This window comes from Halichoerus grypus, chromosome 13 (assembly GCF_964656455.1).
Source record: "Halichoerus grypus chromosome 13, mHalGry1.hap1.1, whole genome shotgun sequence".
NCBI classification, from domain to species: Eukaryota; Metazoa; Chordata; class Mammalia; order Carnivora; family Phocidae; genus Halichoerus; species Halichoerus grypus.
Genome location: NC_135724.1, coordinates 55,068,411 through 55,088,941, shown reverse-complemented (window position 1 = coordinate 55,088,941; position 20,531 = coordinate 55,068,411). Strand labels below are relative to the sequence as shown.

At 39.4% G+C, this 20,531-nt stretch overlaps 1 protein-coding gene across 2 annotated transcripts in view; it reads left to right on the top strand.

Annotated features, from left to right (window-relative positions):
• Nucleotides 1-20,531, top strand: part of L3MBTL4 (L3MBTL histone methyl-lysine binding protein 4) — a 485,331-nt gene that overhangs the window by 135,960 nt on the left and 328,840 nt on the right. The window lies entirely within an intron of this gene.

Here is a 20,531-nt window from a genome sequence, read left to right as displayed (position 1 = left end):
AGTTAAACCTCCTACTCTTGATTTCGGCCCTGGTCATGATCTTAGGGTTGTGGAATTGAGCTCCACCTCAGCTCTGTGCTCAGTTTGGAGTCTGCTTGTCTCTCTCCCTCTCCCCCCACTTGCTCTCTCTCTCTCTCTCTCAGATAAATAAATAAAATCTTTAAAAAAAAGGTGTGGGAGAAATTTTAACAAAGTAAAAGTGAGACTAGTACATACACCTCTGTAGCAACATACCGGAAACTCTGGAGGAACCAAATGATTTCCTAGGAAACTAATGATTACCAAAATGCACCCAAGAAGATGTTGAACATTTGAATAGGTCATACAGTAGAAGAAACTGGAAGATGATGTCCAGCTGAACTGTTCTTCACTTTAAAAAAACAGATAATTCTAATGATATTCCAACCTTTCCAGGCCATATGAAAAGATGAAAAACTTTTTATGAAGCTAGCATATGAAACCTGAGGAATGTAGTACAAAATCCAAAACTTTAGACTATAAATGTATAGCATATAAATACAAATATGAAATTCTAAATGACTATTGGTAAATATAATCCAGCAATATATTAGAAAATTGATATCCTATTAACAAAGAGGATGCAATATTCAGTAATACAAAATTCAACAATGAAACAGTTTGATTTTGTAAAATCTGTCAACATAATTCATACCTCAACAAACTAAAAGGGAAAAACCATATAATGATCTTAAACAGTGAAAAGGCTTTTGGTAAAATTTAACTTCATTCTTAACAAAAATTCATTTGTAAAATAGGATTAAATATAATAAAAGTTACCGAAGTGTAATAATAAATATACTAAATAGAAAACCATCAAAATAATTTCATTTAAAATCAGGAAATAGAGATGCTCACTTATCATCATTGATACTCAGTATTGTCTTGGAGATTTCAGTGAATGAAATAAAAAGCAAAATTTAATGAGTGATAAAAACTTTGGATAGAAGAGATAAAACTATATAAATAGATAAATAGATAGATAGTAGCAGATGTATGATCTTTATACCCAGAAAACCCAGAAGAATCTAATTATAAGCTATTAGAATTACTACAAGAATTTTGAGGTGGTTGGATAGAGAATAAATATAAAAACTCATTAGCTTTTCTGTATGTTAGCCACCAGCTCCTAGAAATTGAAAAGGGAAAAATATTGTACCCGTGAAAGCAATAAGGTATAATATTTTTAGAATAAATTGAACAAGAAATTCTTATATGAAGAAAACTAGAAAATTCTTTTCATGCATATAAATTAATATCTGAACAAATGGAAAGACATATCACAAAAATGTCAACTCCCTCAAATTAATATTTATGTATGTATGTATATATGTATGTTTGGTTTCTTTTTACATTATTTTTTTTAAAATTTTAATTCCAAGGGCGCCTGTGTAGCTCAGTCGGTTGGGTATCTGACTGGATTTTGGCTCAGGTTGTGGTCTTGGGGTCCTGGGATGGTCCCGAGTAGGGCTCCGTGCACAGCAGGGAGATTCTCTCCCTCTGCCTCTTCCACCCCCTCTCTTAAATAATGAATAAATAAATCTTTAAAAAATTTTTAATTTAATTCCAGTATAGTTAACATACAGTATTATGTTAGTTTCAGGTATACAATACATTCTGGTGATTCAGCAATACATTTCTCAGTGCTCATCAAAATAAGTGTACTACTCTTAATCCTCTTCACCTGTTTCACCCAAGTCCCCTTCCCCCTCCCCTTTGGTAACCATCTCTTTGTTCTCTATGGTTAAGAGTCTGTTTTTTGGTTTGTCTTTTTTTTCTCCTTTGTTCATTTGTTTTGTTTCTTAAATTCCTTGTATGAGTGAAATCATATGGTATTTGTCTTTCTTTGACTTATTTTGCTTAGCGTTATATTCTCTAGATCCATCCATGTTGCAAATGGCAAGATTTCATTCTTTTTTATGGCTGAATAATATTCCATTGCATACATATGATATACATATTATGTATATTACATATATATATACATATATGTATACATCCCACATCTGTTATGTATATTAAAAAATAAATATATATCTTTTGTGGTTCCATAAAATTTCAGGATTATTTGTCCTAATTCTGTGAAAAATGCTGTTGGTATTTTGATAGGGATTGCATTAAATGTGTAGATTGCTTTGGGTAGCATGGACAGTTGAACAATGTCTGTTCTTCCAATCCATGGGCATGGAATATCTTTCCATTTGTTTGTGTCATCTTCAGTTTCTTTCATCAATGTCTTATAGTTTTCAGAGTACAGATCTTTTACCTCCTTGGTTAAGTTTACTCCTAGGTATTTTATTATTTCTGCTGCAATTGTAAATGGGATTGTTTTCTTAATTTCTCTTTCTGCTGCTTCATTATTAGAGTATAGAAATGCAACTGATTTCTGTACATTGATTTTATATCCTGTGACCTTACATTTATCAGTTCTAGTAGTTTTTTGGTGGAGTCTGTAGGGTTTTCCTTTTTTTTTTTTTAAAGATTTTTTTTTCATTTATTTGAGAGAGAGAGAATGAGAGAGAACGAGCACATGAGGGGGGGAGGGTCAGAGGGAGAAGCAGACTCCCCGCCGAGCAGGGAGCCCAACGCGGGACTCGATCCAGGGACTCCAGGATCATGACCTGAACCGAAGGCAGTCGCTTAACCAACTGAGCCACCCAGGCGCCCTGTAGGGTTTTCTATGTATAATATCATGTTATCTGCAATTAATAGAAGTTTTACTTCTTATCAATTTGGATGCCTTTTATTTCTTTTTTTTTTTTTTTTAATTTGATTGATGTGGCTAGGACTTACAGTACTATGTTGAATGAAAGTGGTGAGAGTGACATCCTTGTCTTATTTGTGATCTTAGGGGGGAAAGCTCTCAGTTTTCCCCCTGAATATGATAGCTGTGAGTTTTTCATATATGGCCTTTATTATGTTGGGTTATGTTCCCTCTGAACCCACTTTGTTTATCATGGACAGATGCTGTACTTTGTCAAATGCTTTTTCTTCATCTATTGAAATGATCATATGGTTTTTATCCTTTGTCTTATTGATATGATGTATCACATATATTGATTTATAAATATTGAGCCATTCTTGCATCTCTGGAATAAATCCCACTTGATTGTGATGAATGTTATTTTTAATGTATTGTTGGTCTTGGTTTGCTAATATTTTGTTGAGGACTTTTTCATCTATGTTCACCAGAGAAAATGGCCTATAGTTCTCTTTTACTACAGTGTCTTTAACTGGTTTTGGTATCAGGGTAATTCTAGCCTTGTAGAATGAATTTGGAAGTTTTCCTTCCTCTTCCATTATTTGGAATAGTTTGAGAATAGTATTAACTCCTCTTCAAATGTTTGGTAGAATTCACCTGTGAAACCACCTGGTCCTGGACTTTTGTTTTTTGGGAGTTTTTTTGATTACAGATTCAATTTCATTGCTGGTAATTGGTCTGTTCAGATTTTCTGTTTCTTCCTGATGCAGTTTTGGGAGGTTATGTTTCTAGAAATTTATCCATTTCTTCTAGGTTGTTAAATTTGTTGGCATGTCATTTTTCCTAATTTTCTCTTACAATTGTTTGTATTTTTGTGGTGTCAGTTGTTATTTCTCCTTTTTGTGATTTTGTCTAAGTTCTCTCTCCTTTTTTTTTGTTTTTTTTTTTGATGAGTCTGGCTAAATGTTTGTCAATTTTGGTGATCTTTTCAAAGAACCAGCTCCTGTTTTCATTGATCATTGATCTGTTCTATTGTTTGTTTGTTTTTAGTTTCTATTTCATTTATTTATGCTCTAATCTTTACTATTTTCTTCCTTCTAATGATTTTGGGTCTTGCTTGTTCCTTTTCTAGGTCCTGTAGGTGTAAGGTTATATTATTTATTTGAGATTTTTCTTGCTTCTTGAGGTAGGCCTGTATTGCTATAAGCTTCCCTTTTAGAACGGCTTTTGTTGGATCCCAAAGATTTTGGACCATTGGGTTTTCATTTTCATTTGTCTCCATATATTTTTGATTTCCTCTTTGATTTCTGGGTTGACCCATTCATTGTTTAGTTATAAGTTATTTAACCTCTATGTATTTGTGCTCTTTCCAGATTTTTTCTTGTGGTTGATTTCTAGTTTCATATCATTTGGTCATAACAGATGCATGGTATGACTTTGATCTTTTTGAATTTGTTGAGGTTTGTTTTGTGGCCTAATACGTGATCTGTTCTGGAGAATATTCGACGTGCCCTTGAAAAGAGTATGTATTCTGCCATTTAGGATGGAATGTTCTGAATATATCTCTTAAATCCATCTGGTTCAATGTGTCCTTAAAGCCATTGTTTTCTTGTTGATTTTCTGTGTGGATGATCTATCCATTGATATAAGTGGGGTGTTAAAGTCCCCTACTATTATTGTATTACTATCGTTTAGTTCCCTTATGTTTGTTATTAACAGTTTTAAATATTTGGTTGCTCCCATGCTGTGTGCAAAAATATTTGCAATTGTTATGTCTTCTTGTTGGATTGTCCCATTAATGATCATATAGTGTCCTTCTTTGTCTCTTGTTACATTCTTTGTTTTAAAGTCTACTTTGTCTAATGTAAGTATTGCTACCCTGGCTTTCTTTTCACATCCATCTGCATGATAAATTCTTCTCCATCCCTTCACTTTCAATTTTCATGTGTCTTTAGGTCTGAAATGAGTTTCTTGTAGGCAGAATATAGAAGGGTTTTGTTTTTTTTATCCATTCTATCACCCTATGTGTTTTGATTGGAGCATTTAATCCATTTATAGTCAAAGTAACATTGATAGATATGTATTTAATGCCGTTTTGTTACTGTTTTATGGTTGTTTTTGTAGTTTTTCTCTGTTCCTTTCTTGTACTCCTCTCTCATAATTAGTTGGCTTGCTTTAGTGATTTACTTGAATTATTTTCTGATTGTTTTTTGCATCTCTGTTACTCATTTTTGAATTGTGATTACCATTTGGTTTATATGTAACATCTTCTGCACATAGCAGTTTATATTAAGTTGATGACCACTTAAGTTTGAGCCCATTCTTTACTCCTCTCCACATTTTAGGTATATGGTGTCATACTTTACATCTTTTTATTTTGTGAGTCCCTTGACTGATTTTTACAGATATACTTATTTTTATTGCTCTTTGTTTCCTACTTTCCTTACTTTTGCTTTGATCTTTTCTTCTCAGAGAGGCCCCTTTAACATTTCTTGTAGGCCTGGTTAGTGGTCATGAATTTCTTTCCCTTTTGTTTGGAAAACTCTTTATATCTCCTATTCTGAATGAAAGCCTTGCTGGATAAAGTATTATTGGCTGCATATTTTTCCTTTTCAGCACTTTGAGTATATCATGCCACTCCCTTCTGGCCTGCAAAGTTTCTTCTGAAAAACCCACTGATAGCTTTATGTGGTTTTCCATGTATGTAATTGTTTTCTTTTCTCTTGCTGCTTTTAAAGTTCTCTTTTTATCACTACTTTTTGCCATTTTAATTGCTATATACCTTCATGTGGACTTCCTTGGGTTGATTTTGTTGGGGGATTTCTGTGCCTCCTGGATTTGGATTTGTTTCCTTCCTCAGATTTAGGAAGTTTCCAGCTATTATTTCCTCAAATAAATTTTCTGCCCCCTTTTCTCTCTCTTCTCCCTCTGAGATTCCTATAATGTCAATGTTATTATGCTTGATGGGGTTGTTCTGTTCCCTAAATCTGTTTTCATTTTGCATAATTCTTTTTTTCCTTGCCTGGTCAGCTTACTTTCCATTACTTTGTCCACCAGGTTGCTGATTTGTTCTTCTGCTTTCTCTAGTCTAATATTTATTCCATCTAGTGTATTTTAAATTTCATTTATTAGATCCTTCATGTCTGACTCTTTCTTTTTAAATCTTTGTTAAGGGTCTCTCTGATGTCCTCTTTTCTCATGTCCAGTAGTTATCTTTATGATCATTATTTTAAATTCTCTATCGGGCATATTACTTATATCTCTTTCATTTGGGACATATTTTTCTGTCTCCTCATTTTGACTGACTTCTCTGGTGTCTCTGTGTTAGGAAAATCAGCTACATTGCCTGCTCGTGAAAGTATGGCTTTTTGAGGAAGAGTCCTGTTGTGCCCTGTGGTGTCTCCTGTTCAACAGAGCCTGGTGTTACAGGGGTGTCAACTCTGTATATTTTGTGTGCTCTACTGTTGTGGCTGAGCTGCTTTTTCCATTGGTGCAGTCATCTGCAGTGGCTCTCTTTGCCTGTTGTGGGCAGTGCTGGTCCCTGTGCTGTTAGTGGCCAGTCTGGGAACGCCTTGGGCTTAACTTGTATCAGACCATGCATTTGCCAGAGATGCAGTAGCCCCAGATGGCAGGGCACTTTCTCTGTGTTGTCCCCTGCGAAGCTTTCGTTGATGGGCGGGGCCTGCAGTCAAAGTAGCTGTGTGCTCCCAGCCCGCTGAGGCATCTGCAGTCTGACTGCTGCGTGTGGTTATCTCTCCCCCTTCCCTGGGGCAGGAGTCACTTTGGAGTGGTGCTGGCTCTTCTTGGGCCTGCTGACACACTGCCAGGCTTGTAGCCCAGTTTGGATGGGCTCCAGCTGAGCGTATTGGAGGGGGCAGGACTGCAGAAGTGTGTGGGGTTTGAGGTGCAGTGTTAGTGAGTTTTGTGCTGGTCCACAGGACTGAGGCAGGCTGAGTTAAAGAGGGTAGATTTGTAGAAGTGTGAGGGAGGGCACGTGTGATGTTAGCAAGTTAGGTAGTAATTACGTGTCAGCACTGCATTGGTTCCTGTAGGTGGTTGTGTTTATGTTGGGGAGTGGGGAGGGAAATGGCACCCACAAGCTCCTTTGTTCCAGAAGTCTCCCAACAATCCCTGCTCTTCCAGCACAGGCTCTGACATCAGTAAACAAATTGCTCTTCTGTATACCCCGGTCGTTTTTTAAACTGCTTCTGTGCTGTATCTCCTCAGGGTTATTTGTTGTGCTGTCTTTTTAAGGGTGTAGACTGTTTCCTCCTGCCCTCTTGGCTCTTTCAGAGCTGAGCTGGCTGATTTTTAATGTTCCAGATTTTAAGTCCTGCTGGCTGTAAGAACTCATGAAATTTGGCCCCTCTGGTTTTCAAAACCAGATGGTATGGGGATTTGTCTTCCCCATGGGGTCCCTGGGGTGAGAGTCTATTTCTTTTCCCTCTCCATACCCACGGTGTCCCTCCCTCCTGTGGCCAGTCCTGTGTTTGTTTCACTCCCTACCACATCTCTGCCCTTTCTACCCTCTTCAGAGTGGCCTCTTCTCTACAAGTAGCCGTGGAGAGTCTGTTCTGCCAGTCTTTGGGTCCTTTTCTGGGTCATTTACACTGATGTGAATGTTACTTAGTTGTATTTATGGGATGAGGTGAGCTTAGGGTCCTCCTCCTCCACCTTCTTCCCCAGAAGCTCCCAAATTAATATTTAATTCAGTTCCAAAGTAGAATCCCAAGTGGTTTTAATTTAAACTTGTTAAAATTCTCGTTGTATAGTAACAGGCAAGAATCTGTGGCACAGAATAGAGAAACCAGAAAGAGGTGTATGTAACATATTACATATAGGCTAATATAATATACATAGTACATACAGGTAAATCAGCTCAGGAGAACAAAGTGTAGACTTTTTGATAGATTATGCTTGTCAAACTGAACATCTTTCTATATAAAAATGAATTACAATAGATTAAAGACTTAAATTTTTTTTAAAAAAGGTTTTACAAGAATATTTTTAGGAGACTAAAATGAATTCTCTTAGGACTGAGGTAGAAGTTGGTCCGGAGTGGAAACTGTATTCTGTGACAGAAATGATAGACATGTCAAAATAAGTATTTAATCTGAAAATATTGTTATTTCACTCTTTTTGGAGGATGTTTTCATTGGATATATAATCTTACTTGACAATTTTATGGCTTTCATGGTTTTAAAGATGCCGTTCCGTTACGTTTTTACCTGCCTTGTTTCTGATGAGAAGTCATCATATTAAAATTACAGAGCCTCACCTGCTAATACTGCCTACCCCCTTTCTCTGTTTTATTTCCTCCTTAACCCTTATTGCCACCTGACACACTATCTATTTTACTTATTTATCTTATCATCTGTTTTCACTCACTAGAATTGGTGGTGGATAAAGGTAGGGATTGTTTTAGTTTGTTTCATGCTGTATTATGAGCTCCTAACATACAGTAAGCATTCAATGAATATTTCTTGAATGAAAAATAAAAACAGAATAGACAGTGTCGTCAAGATAGTGTTAATTGTCCTGTCCACTGTGTTCTCACAACTCTTAGCTCACATCTCTGCAGTGGCAATTTTCCTTGTTCCATAATAGTTATCTCATTCCATAATAGTTATCTGGTTCCAGTAGTTAGCTGCATGCTCCTGAAGGGCAAATACTCTATTTTATTAATCTTTGAATCATTAGCACCTAACAACACAGGGTCTCTGTCATAGAAGATTCTGTTTGTAGAATCAGTGAGCGTACCTGGCTCACCTTGGTTGTCTCTGTCCTACATGGCTCCTCATGACTGGAATCTCATGGCTCTTTGAGCCTTGTCACTTCTGAAGATTACTCTTTCTGGTATCCATGTCCATATGCAGACCTATGAGCCTTGTCTTCATCACAGACTCTGCTTCCAGTGTTCCTCCTAGTCACCTCTAGACTTCCTTGGACCAGTGCCCGTTCCTTGTTTTCTTGCAGAAAGTATTGTTTTCTTTTTCTTTTTTTTTTTTAAAGATTTTATTTATTTATTTGACAGAGAGAGACACAGTGAGAGAGGGAACACAAGCCGGGGGAGTGGGAGAGGGAGAAGCAGGCTTCCTGCTGAGCAGGGAGCCCGATGCGGGGCTCGATCCCAGGACCCTGGGACCATGACCTGAGCCGAAGGCAGTTGCTTAACAACTGAGCCACCCAGGCGCCCTGGAAAGTATTGTTTTCTGAAAGTACTTCCTCATTCATCTTGTTTCCCTGGTTGTCCCTTCTCACTATCCTTTACTGATTATTTTTCTTTGGTGCACATCTTAAATGCTGCCATTCCCTAGGATTCTGTTCTTGGCCATGCCTACTTTGTGCTCTGCACACATTCCCTGAGGATCTCCTCTGCTTTAACCCCTTATTCACGGATGGCCATTAAATCCAAGATCCCAGTTCTGATCTTTCTCCTCAAAAATCTGTGTTCTTAATGCCTCCACATAGTTTACCCTAAATATCATTTAGACCCCTTTAGATTTCAGAGGTTCAGCATTTCTGAAAGTGTGTTCATGTTGTTCTCTAAGTCTGCCCCTCTGAGTTTTGTCTTGCTCAGGGGCAGACACACTCATAGACTCTGTCTCCTAAGCCTGAAATGTCAAAGTCCTCACTTGCCCCTCTCATCGATTGTATAATTTTGTCAGTTCCCTTTCAGATGTCCCTCTGAATTCTTTCTGCTCCTCTCAACCTCAGTCCTCAGAGCCAGAGCAGCTGTCTCATGTCCAGACCTCACTAGCTCATACCTGCCTGTTGAGACAGCCTTCTTTCTGGTGTCTCTGTTACCAGTCCTCCCTCCCTGTTCAATTCCATTATCTGTCCAACTTCCACCCATAGTATCTTTTTTTTTTTTAATCAAAACAACTACAAAACCAACAACGGACAGGGCAGAGGAGAAATAAGACCAAAACTTATGGCATTGCTTTGCTTAAAAACATTCAGCAATATAGGCTAAGACTGAAACTCTTGGCATCTTGTAATCAGATTCTTTCTTTTGCAAGAGAGTTCGATCACTCAAGCTTTCTCAAGTAATGGGCTCTACTGTAAAAGTACATGTTGGGGGAGAGCATGGAGACTCATGGAAGTTGGGACAAGATTGTGGTCAGAGTGTGCCCATCCTGCCCCTGTCTTTAGGGCCATCAGTAGCTGGAGCTTGACCCCACTCTAGGGCAATGGTTCTCAAATGTTAGCTGCGTCAGAGCCACCTCCAGGGCTTGAGAAAGCAGATTGCTAGGCCCCAGCTCCAGATTTTCTGATTCAGCAGACACTGAGATTTTAAATGTTGCCCCAAATTTGTATTTCTAACAATTCCTCAGGTAATACTGATGCTGCAGATCGGGGTACCACACTTTGAGAACGTTTTTCCTTTAAGGCAAATGTCATGTCATCTGGAAAGTCTTCTTTGATGATATCAGTCAGAATTAGTTTTCTCTCCACTTTTCAGATTTTTGCATGTTATGTTAGAACAGCAGTTCTTGGGGTGCCTGGGTAGGTCAGTCGGTTGAGCATCTGACTCTTGGTTTCAGCTCTGGTCACGATCTCAGGGTCATGGGATCAAGCCCCACATCGGGCTTCACCCTCAGTGGGGAATTTGCTTGAGATTCTCTCTCTTTCCCTCTCCCTTTGCCCATCCCCTGCTCTCTCTTTCTCACATAAATAAATAAGATTTTATTTATTTGAGAGAGGGAGTGAGCACATGAACAGGGAGAAGGGGATAGGCAGAGGGACAAGCAGGCTTCCCACTGAGTGGAGATTCCCAATGCGGGGCTTGATCCCAGAACCCTGAGATCATGACTTGAACTGAAGTCAGTTACTTAATTGAGCCACCCAGGCACCCCAATCAATCAATCAATCAATCTTAAAAAAATAAAAGCAGTGGTTCTCAAACTTTAGCCTGTATCAGAATCGCTTAGAGGGACTGTTAAAACACAAGTTGATGGTCTCACCCCCAGTTTCTGAATCATTAAGTCTGGGGTATGGCCTCTAAAACTCACATTTCTGACAAGCTTCCAGGGGATGCCCACACTTGGAAAAACCACAGTATTCGAATGACTTGCTTACACACCTCTCTTCTCTGCAAAACTCAGATTTCTCGTGTTAGTCCCTTACATTGTCCTTCTAGCCACTTGCTGCAACACCTGAACACAAGCACCAGCCATACATGTGTGCTGGAGAAACTATTGATTTACCAGATCCTGAATTCTGAAATGCACTTCGAGATCACATCCTCAGAACCTCTACTTCTCCTCATTCCTTCGTTTTTGGGGAAGCTTTAAAAAATACTTAGGTCCTGTATTTTAGCTTTTCTATTCCTTCTTGTTCCATGTCCGTTGTTTTCAGCCTTCCTGTGCCTCCCACACCAGCTAGGGCCCCTTACACATATTACCTCATGTTCGCATGTCCCCCAGTCCACTGGCCATCTCCTTCCTCCTCTGCTCCCGGCTGTACTCAAATGTAACCATCTGCTCCCACTCCCAGACTGCCAAGAGCTGACGGAGAAGGGCCTGTGGTACCCGTCGCCCCTGTGCAGAATCACCAGCTTCACAACTGCTCTGTGTTCCTTCCGTCTGGTCCTGGTTGAATTTCTGCCATGCTCCCTTTCCCCACTGTCTACTGGACTCCCAGCAGATGCCCTCCTACCTCATGAAGGAGGGAGGGAGTGATGTCCCTCCATCTTCCCTCGCACCCTGCAAGTCCTCTCTTTGGAATGACGTTCATCACTGCCTTTCCATATTAGGGTCCTTGTGGAAATGCTTCTCTTTCTGCTGTGCTCCCCCACTGCTCATCCCCTCTCCTCTAAGAACTGCACTTCCCTCAGTTCATTTCCCTCAGCTCAGCAACTGAGATGCTCTCTTCTCTCTGGAGTCCGGAAAAAAGAGGAATTCCTTTCTCATTAATGCTGTTCCCCCTCCGGCTCTCTGGTTACCTGTCTCTTCCTCTTCATTTGCAAACTTCTCCAGGTGTAGCCGCTACTTGTGGCTTTCACCAGGCCTCCTTTTCACACTTTGGCCCCTTGAGTCTGACCTCTGCTCTCATTCTTCCATGGACATCTGTCCCTGTGATATAACAGCAACACCCTGGCTGCCAAGCCCAGTGGCTTCTTCTCCCTACTTAGTCTTACTTGACCTTCTCCAACATTTCATGGTGCTGATCCTCTAGCCCTTGGGAAACCCTCTCCTCCCCGCCGCCCCCCCCCCCGCCCCCGCCCGGCTCCCAGGTCTTGTATGTCTCCTTGGGCCCCTTCCAACTCCGAGTATTCCTCGTGCTTCCCCAGCGCCTCACTTACCTCTGACACAGGCTTTCACATTCTGTCCTTGCTTCTTTCTTGGGACTTCTTCCATTGTTGCCTCTTTCTGAAAAATTTGGAACTGCCTTTTGTTGGATTTATACACCCAGATTATTCCAGCTACCTAAAATTCAACATCTCTGAAAATAATCCCATCTTTTCTACAACACCTAGAATGCTCCTTCAACTTTTGAATCTCTTTCTGGGTACCCAGGACTGAACCTCAAGATCATCTCAGCCTTCTTCCTATACCACCTCACCCCAAGCAGTTGTTTGCTGTGGCCTGTTGGTTTCATTTCTGCACTGTCCCTTGGTTTTGTCCCTACCTTTTCTTTAGGGAACATCCACACTCTTTCTTGCCACATCTTTTGCATTTTCATTGTCAGTCTGTGGCCTTCGTCCCTCACATATGCTTCATCCTTACCTAGCCCTGCTTAGTGCATTCTGATGATACCACTTACCACACAGAAGTCTCTGATGCTTCTCTAAACCACAAGAATAAAGATCAGGCTCCTTAGGCAGACTTTCGGGAACTTTCCTGATTGCATTTCTGCCTCCTTGCAATCCAGCAGCCCAGTCTTCTGTTCTTTGTGCCCCTGTAAGCTTTATGTTAATGCTCAGCAGACTCTGGCATTTGCAGAAACAGCTCCCTGCTTGCCAGCTTCTCTTGCTTTGCTCCTGCTGCCGCTCCTTGGATTGCCTGCTAAATTTCTGTTTGTCTACGAAAGCAGCGGTCTCCAGGAAGCTTTCCCTGGTCATCATTAATCCTTCTTCATTTTGTTCCCAGATACATTGTTTGGGTTCCCTAACTAGTGTCTTTTAGCCCTCGTGTCTTCTTGTTTATTCACCAAAACACTGAGTTCTACCATATGCCATGTTGGGCGTGACATTTGTCTGTCTGCCTGTGTGTCTCCCCAACACAAGTAAATACCATGTGAGGACAGGAATCAAGCTCCTTGTGTATTTCCCAGCACTTGGTACCCGCTTTGTCTGGGAGATGAGCGGTAAAGGATTCCTGAGTTCAGTTGTACTGAAATGAGAAGCAGCCTGAACGGGCAAGTGAAAAATGTTTTAGTAGCTCATGGACAAGTGGCAGGGCGGAGTTATTATTAAAGTGTGGACGCTTGGAAAGTGTGGGTATCTTCAGGGAGCTCCAGCTTCCAAGGTTGTTACTCAGCAGTGATAAGCTGCCAACATTAGGAAAACTGTATCATTCTAGTTGGTGCCACAAAAGAAGGCATTATTTATATCAGTGTGTGATAAGATGGGTTGGTTGCCACTGACAGTTGTTTTTCTCACATTTCCTAAGTTGTCACCTGGTGGAGCTGTATGCGGCGCATCTTTTGAAGTGAAGGAATATTGGCGTGAAGGGTTGTGCTTACGGCTAATGAAATTAACAAGGTATTGCTCTGCAACAGGAGCCTTAGGATTTACCTGATTCTAGCCTTAAAAATGATAATTTCTGCATTCCTTACCCCCTGCCATTTTTAATTTTAGTTCAGAGAATTACTAACAAATATTGTGCAGTTTCCTAGAACTGGATGTTCCCATTGCCAAAGTGAGGAGTTTGTCTATCAGCGATTTTTCAATCTGTCATCCCTGAGGGGGACAAATGGGAGGCAGGTGCACTGGTGGGGTTTCTAATATCGGGGCTCCTAAGAGGAGGAAAATTGGGTCATGTGAGAGAGAAATTCAAAGTTTGAAAAAATCACAGTGTTAGATGACAACCAGGGCTTCTTTCCATATTTAAATAGCATGCTATGCTTTATGGGTGATGGATTTTAATAAGAAGAATTGAGAACAAAAATTCGAACCCATAGATGGAAGAGTACTCATCTGAAGAATTTACATACAAAGTAAAGTTTTTTTTATTGATTTAAGTAAACTCAATTATTCAGAACTCCAGATCTGAAATAATAAAAGAGGAGACAGCTGTGGTTTACAGAATTGAAAAATACTCTCAAGATTAAGGGTATCTGATCTGGGATATATCATAGTCCTTGCACAAGCCCCTTTTATAGGGTGATATTGCTGCCCGATCCTATTAGATGTTGTGAGCATTTTGTAAAAGGAATACTTCCAAGAGCTAAAACTCTAGTGTCTCAGTGTGCTGCTCTCTGTAAGGACATGGCCTGGCTCAGTGACGTGCACCCATGTATTCATTACTACCATATGTCACACCATTAAGAAAATGAGTCACTGTACCAGCCTTCAACTTGTCCACACATGGACCCTGCCTTTCCTTGACTTGTGACTTGGGTTCTGCTTAGCTCCTTTGTTTTGTCACCCTGTTAGATTTGTTTTTCTCAGCAGTTGACCCTCCTGTTCCACTGTCCCAAGTTGAATCCTCTGTCCCAGCACTGTCTTCCCTGGACCATTATTTCTGGAGCTGACCCCCACTGTGAATGGTCTGGTGGCCATTTTGTCTGGGCTCAGTATGGTTCTTCTCATCCGCCCATTCTTGTTGATAGTTCTGATGGGCTTGGACTCGGGGTTGCAGGCAAGAAAAATGATTGTGGTCAGTGGAGGAGGACACTGGTTCATGGCCATGGTTTAAAGCATGGGGGTGGGGTGGGCGGGCATGCTGTGGAAGTGTGACATGTACGCAGTGACTTCATCTCCTGTGGTTTTTTCAGTTTTTTTCTGCATTCTTTGCTTTCAGTTTCCAGGCTTTGCTCTTGCTAATCTGATGAATAAGCCAACAAACCTCAAGGCGTATGTAGAACAACAAAGCAAAATTCAGTGAGGTGGTAAAGCATAAATGTGTCATCTCGGCAGGCACAAATTGCTGCTTTTTGTGAAGGAAGTGCTGCAGGTTTTGCTGATCTGCAAATTTGGCTGAGGCCACGTAAACCAAAAGCCACAGGTTAGTAGATAAGTTGAGGGATCTTCTTTGCTTTATGAGAAAGGAAACCCACACACCCCACCATCACCTAATCCTGCTCAGAGAACTAGAGGCGGCCCTTTATTTCCACACAAGGCAAGGGGTCCTGTTGCTGTTTTGCAAAAGCCACGTCCATCCCCTTTTGTAAGGGAATGGCTCTGCCGTGGTGTCTTGGCAACCGTGCACATATGCAGTTGGCCAGGTAGACGAGGCTTACCTGCAGCTGACCTCATTTTGACAGAGTGCCCTGTGATCCTCCGGGCACAGGAGAACATGGGAGGCTCTCGAGGAGGAGCTGCTCCCAGAAGGCCACCCCCAGGAGGCCATCAGGACAGTTTCTTATGCCTCCCGGGGTTCCGATGAGGCCTGAGTCCTTCTTGGTCACCTGTCCTCGGGGTCCACCTGCAGGCTGTCCAAGTGCAGAAGGGCAGCATGGAATGGGCTCCTCAGGAGCAGGGCGTCTGGGCACCCATGTGGCAGTATCTGGACCCTTTGTCTCAGTGTCACCCTGTGCAAGGGACATGGGAGCTGGCCTCTGTAGCTGCTTTTGTTTTTTGCTGGCCATGTAAATCATAAACTGTCTGAATATTAAAAAGGGGCCTCTTTCTTTACTGGCCAAATCTATCAGCCTTTGTCTTGCATTGCTTGACAGATCTCACCACTTAACCCAGCCATCTTCATTTCTTTGTTTCCTTATGGTTTGTATTCATATGTAAACACATACATTCTGGTGCGGAAGTGCATGTCAACAGTGCTCTAACTGTGCTTAATCTAACATTTGCAAAAGTTATACTGTGTGGCCTTCATCACCTTAATTTACTTGATCTCTCTTGTTGGATATTTAGGTTTTTCCCAACTTTGTGCTATTGTAGGGGCTGTATTTATTCCTTTTGCATTTTTTTAGAATATAGTATTAAAGTTGGGATGAATTGATCAACAAGTATTAGCACCTTATTTTTTATCTATAAATACAGGCGTAACTTGCTGTATTGTGCTTCACAGATACTGGGTTTTTTACAAATTGAAGGTTTGTGGCAACCCTACGTCAAGCAAGTCTTTCGGTGTGTTTTTCCCACAGCATCTGCTCACTTCGTGTCTCTGTGTCAAGCTTGATAATTCTCACAATATTTTAAACTTTTTCATTATTATTATATTTGTTATGACGATCTGTGATCAGTGGTCTTTGAGGTACTTTCGTAAAGGTTTTGGGGTGCCATGAGCTGGACCCGTCTACGATGGTGAACTTCATCGATAAATGTTGTGTTTGCTCTGACTGCCCCACCAGCCAGCAGTCCCCTCGCTCTCTTTCTGTCCTCGGGCCTCTCTCCTCCCTGAGACACAGCAGTATTGACATCAGGACGGTGAATAACCCCACCACGACCTCTAAGCCTTCAAGTGAAAGGAAGAGTCCTTCGGTGCGGGGGACTTCATTGTTGTCTTACTTGAAGACTTTGCCACAGCTGCCCCCACTGTCAGCAACCCCCGCCTGCTCAGTCAGCAGCCTCAGCATCGAGGCAAGACCCTCCACCAGCCAACAGATTGTCACTCACTGGAAGCTCAGATGACAGCATTTTTTAATCAATAAAATATATATTTTTAAAAGATTTTATTTATTTATTTGAGTGAGAGAGAGCGAGAGAGTGAATGAGAGGGAGAGGAAGTGAGAATTTGAAGCAGACTGCACTGAGCACAGCCCGACACGGGCTTGATCCCACAACTGCGAGATCATGACCTGAGCTGAAACCAAGAGTTAAGCTTACCTGACTGAGCCACCCAGGTGTCCCATCAATAACATATTTTTAAATTATGTACGTTGTTTTTTAGGACACAACACTATTGCATACTTAATAGGCTACAGTATAGTGTAAACGTAACTTTTATATGCACTGGGAAGCCAAAACATTCATTTGACTAGCTTTGTTGCAATATTTCCTTGATTATGGGGGTCTGGAACTGGACCTGAACCTGCAGTATCTCCGAGATATGCTTGTATGCATTGTCAACATGACTTCCCAAGTTTGAGTCCAATTTACACAGCCACCATGAATGAGTGAGCTTATTTATTACCCTGCAGACTTATTTATGGTGCTTTTAAACTTAAAAGTTATTAATTTAATAGGCATTTCTGCTACATTAAAATTTAGTAATTTAATAGGTATTTCTGCTACATTTTCACCGTGTAAGCTAAAGTGAGACAGTATTATATAATGGGAGTGCATGGGCTAGACATTTTGTTTAAATCCACATTTTTCCAGATGTGTGACCTCTGTAAGCGTGTTTCCTATAATTATAAAATGAGGTTACAAATCTGATATTCAGATTTTTGTTGTAAAGAATAAATGGAAACATACACATTCATACATATACACTTACATCATGTACATGCATGTACACACACACACACATACACACACCCCCTGTAATTTGGTACCTGGCATAGAATAGGTACATATTAAGTGACAGGTCATGTAAAATTAAATATATGTTATATATTAGTAATGTGTGGCAGAAGAGTAATAATTGGAATGTTTTGCTGTAGCCACTGTATATAGTGAAAAGAAATGGAATTTAGGATTTACAAACCTGTGTGCCTATCTAATACTCTGTGAAATGAATGTCGTGTCTGTAGAACGTTCAAGAAAATTGCATAAAAAATAAAGAAAATTTGGTGCCTGAAGCAGTGCTATTCATAATTGGTTCCTTCTCTCCAGGAAATTGAGCAATGAGTTGGTCAAAATAGATCTCTTTGAATTCATTTTAAAAGCCAAAATTATTATCTCACCTGCCTTCCTTCCCTTTAATTCATTAAACAAATATTTATGGCCAGGCATGGTTATAACTCCAAGGATAGAGTGATGGACAAGATCAGTGAGATCCTTTCTTTTTAAGAATTTACATCCTAATTCTAAATAAGCAAACTGGTTCCTCTCAGCTGGCGTGAGTCCCCCTAGAGTCAGTGATGAGATGCAAGGCCTGCGTGTGGCCCCAGGAGCAGAGGAATGGGGTATTTCCCTGTCTCACTGGCTGGTACTGTGTTGCTGACTAGTCCTCTTGCTTTACAAAAATACTGAATCCATGGAAAATTGTTATTTTTGGTATCATGTTTTCTTTTTCTGATAAAACTTAGAAGGGTTATTACAGACTTATGTGATCATAAGAGACGATTGTAGATATGATTTACTGCTGGTGAAATGATAATATATAACAATGGGAAATATGATTAAGTTGAGAAATTATACACAATCTTTTTAAGAACACAGCTGTTGTAGAAAATGAGGTATCTGTATTTGCTTTAGAGAAAACACTGCCGTAATGGTTTTTTGTAAAGCATATAATTGTAATGTAGTAAAATGCTTATGTGAAAATACGGATGTTGAATAATCTTACTAGGGAATCTTTAGGGTTTGTCAAATTGCTTTCTCTACTTAGAAAAATAAAATATCTCATATTGTGGTAGAAGTGGCAGTAAACCTGTAAGTGCTATAATGTTTGAATAGACTGTAAGCTCCTTGATGGAAATCACACTATGATGTCTCATTATTTTCAAACAAAGCAAGAAAATCCATTGATGACAATTCTGTTAGCCTTATTTGATGATTAAAATGCTTTTCAAAATTCTCATACTTTAGTAAGTGTATTTCTTAGCAAGAACCATGTTAGTGTGTTATGATTCATAAATAGTAAATATTAATGTATATACTCTGTGTCTGTTTCTAAACTCTAACTTGATATGATTTTTTCTTTATAATCTGAGCTTAAATTACTCCCTTTTGGTCAATTATATATAGATGTATATCAAAAGATAAATAGTATATATTATTTATTTATTTTTCGTCTACTGGATCAGGGACTGGGTTATATTTCTATTTGAATGGACAGCACACTTCTTGTCACAGTAAGCTCATCAAATATTTTTTAAATGATTAAAAGTCTACATGAATTCTTCCTATACAATGTGATGGATTTTTATGTTTGTTATCCCATCAGGTTGCTTTATTGTCTTGAGAGGCTTCAAATGTTTGACTTAAAGGTGCATCTTACCACCTGTCACTACCAGTGCTCATGCAGTTCTGACCTTTTACCATCTGTACCTTCTTCAGGAACATTTTACAGCAAGATAAATGTTAAAACTCACATAGTGATTTTTGGCCAATCTTCTCCAGGATGTGTGTATATGAGTGTGTTTGTGAGTGTGTGTGTGTGTGTGTGTGTGTGTGTGTGTGTGTATGGTAATAATACTTGTAGAGAATTTTAAAATGATAGAAAGTAACAAACAAGGAAACAATATTTACATTAATCCTACTACCCACATATAGCCACTATTAATATTTTGCTGTGCCTTTTCAATTGCTTTTCTATGCTTTTGTGTTTGTATGTGTGGACAAATATCTATGCATAGTGCCTTGCACAAAGAAGGTGCTTTATAAATATGTTGAATAAATGAATGTCTCAATATATGTAAAAATTTATATTTTAAAATTTAGGATAATATAATCTGTTTTATGTTTTATGTACATACTTTGATTTTACTTAACCTAGAAAATTCTCAAGGTATTTTGTTACTTAAAAAATACAGTTTTCGATAACTTCAAAATCATATGTATATATGTGCCTATGTATATAGGTACATGTATTATAGTCTTTTTGACCTTTTTCTCATATTAATATTATTTTGTGTTTTTGCTGTAATAATGTTCTGATGTATATTTTTACTATCAACTTTTATCATGACTACTTAGCATGTTAATCCTAGAGGGGGAATTACTGGGACGTAGAAGTATAAACTTAAAACAATTATCAGTGCTTTTCAGATTTTTATTACTTAAAAATGATATTTTTATTGAATTACAAAGGATAGCTATTGATCTAGAAAATTTGGAAAGCAGAAAAATAAAGTGCAGAGAAAACTGGGAAGAAGCCATAATCCTGGCAGCTAAAGATGACTTCACTTAAGATTTTGATTTACATAATTTTAGTCTTTCACATTTCAATTATGTATTTTACCAAAAAGGATCATTTTGTTTTCTAAACTGCTGTTTTTTTTCCACTAGTAGTGTATCATTAACATAGTCTTTCTCTGACATTAATCTTCTATAATGTAATTTTACAGCCTATTATTAAAATGACACGTTTGTACAATGCATTTAATTAACCCCCTCTTGGTGGACCTGTAGTTTGTTTCCAATGTTTCATTATTATGAGGAGTTCTAGGATAAAAACCTTCGTGTTTGCCCCTTGGGCACATTCACTGTAATCGCATTAAGACAAATTCCTGGAAGCAGAATTGCTGGTTCAAAATTATATATGAATAATTTTTAAGGCTTTTGACATATATTTCCACATTGCCTTCCAAAGGTTGTACCAAGTGACATTCATCCCAAAAAGAGGTATGAAAGCGAAAGGAGATTATACAGATATTTTCAGGTCATTCACCTTAAAATGAACCAAATCATGTTTTAGAAAACCGGTACCTGTTTACTCTTCTTTGAGAGGAGTAAGAAACTACCCATTTTAAGTGTTTATCAGCGGTCTTGTTGGCAGGGGATGTATTCATAGGCCTGTTCTAAAACAGGAGAAACTGCGTATGAACTGGTTAGATGACTCTACCAAATGCTCATGGA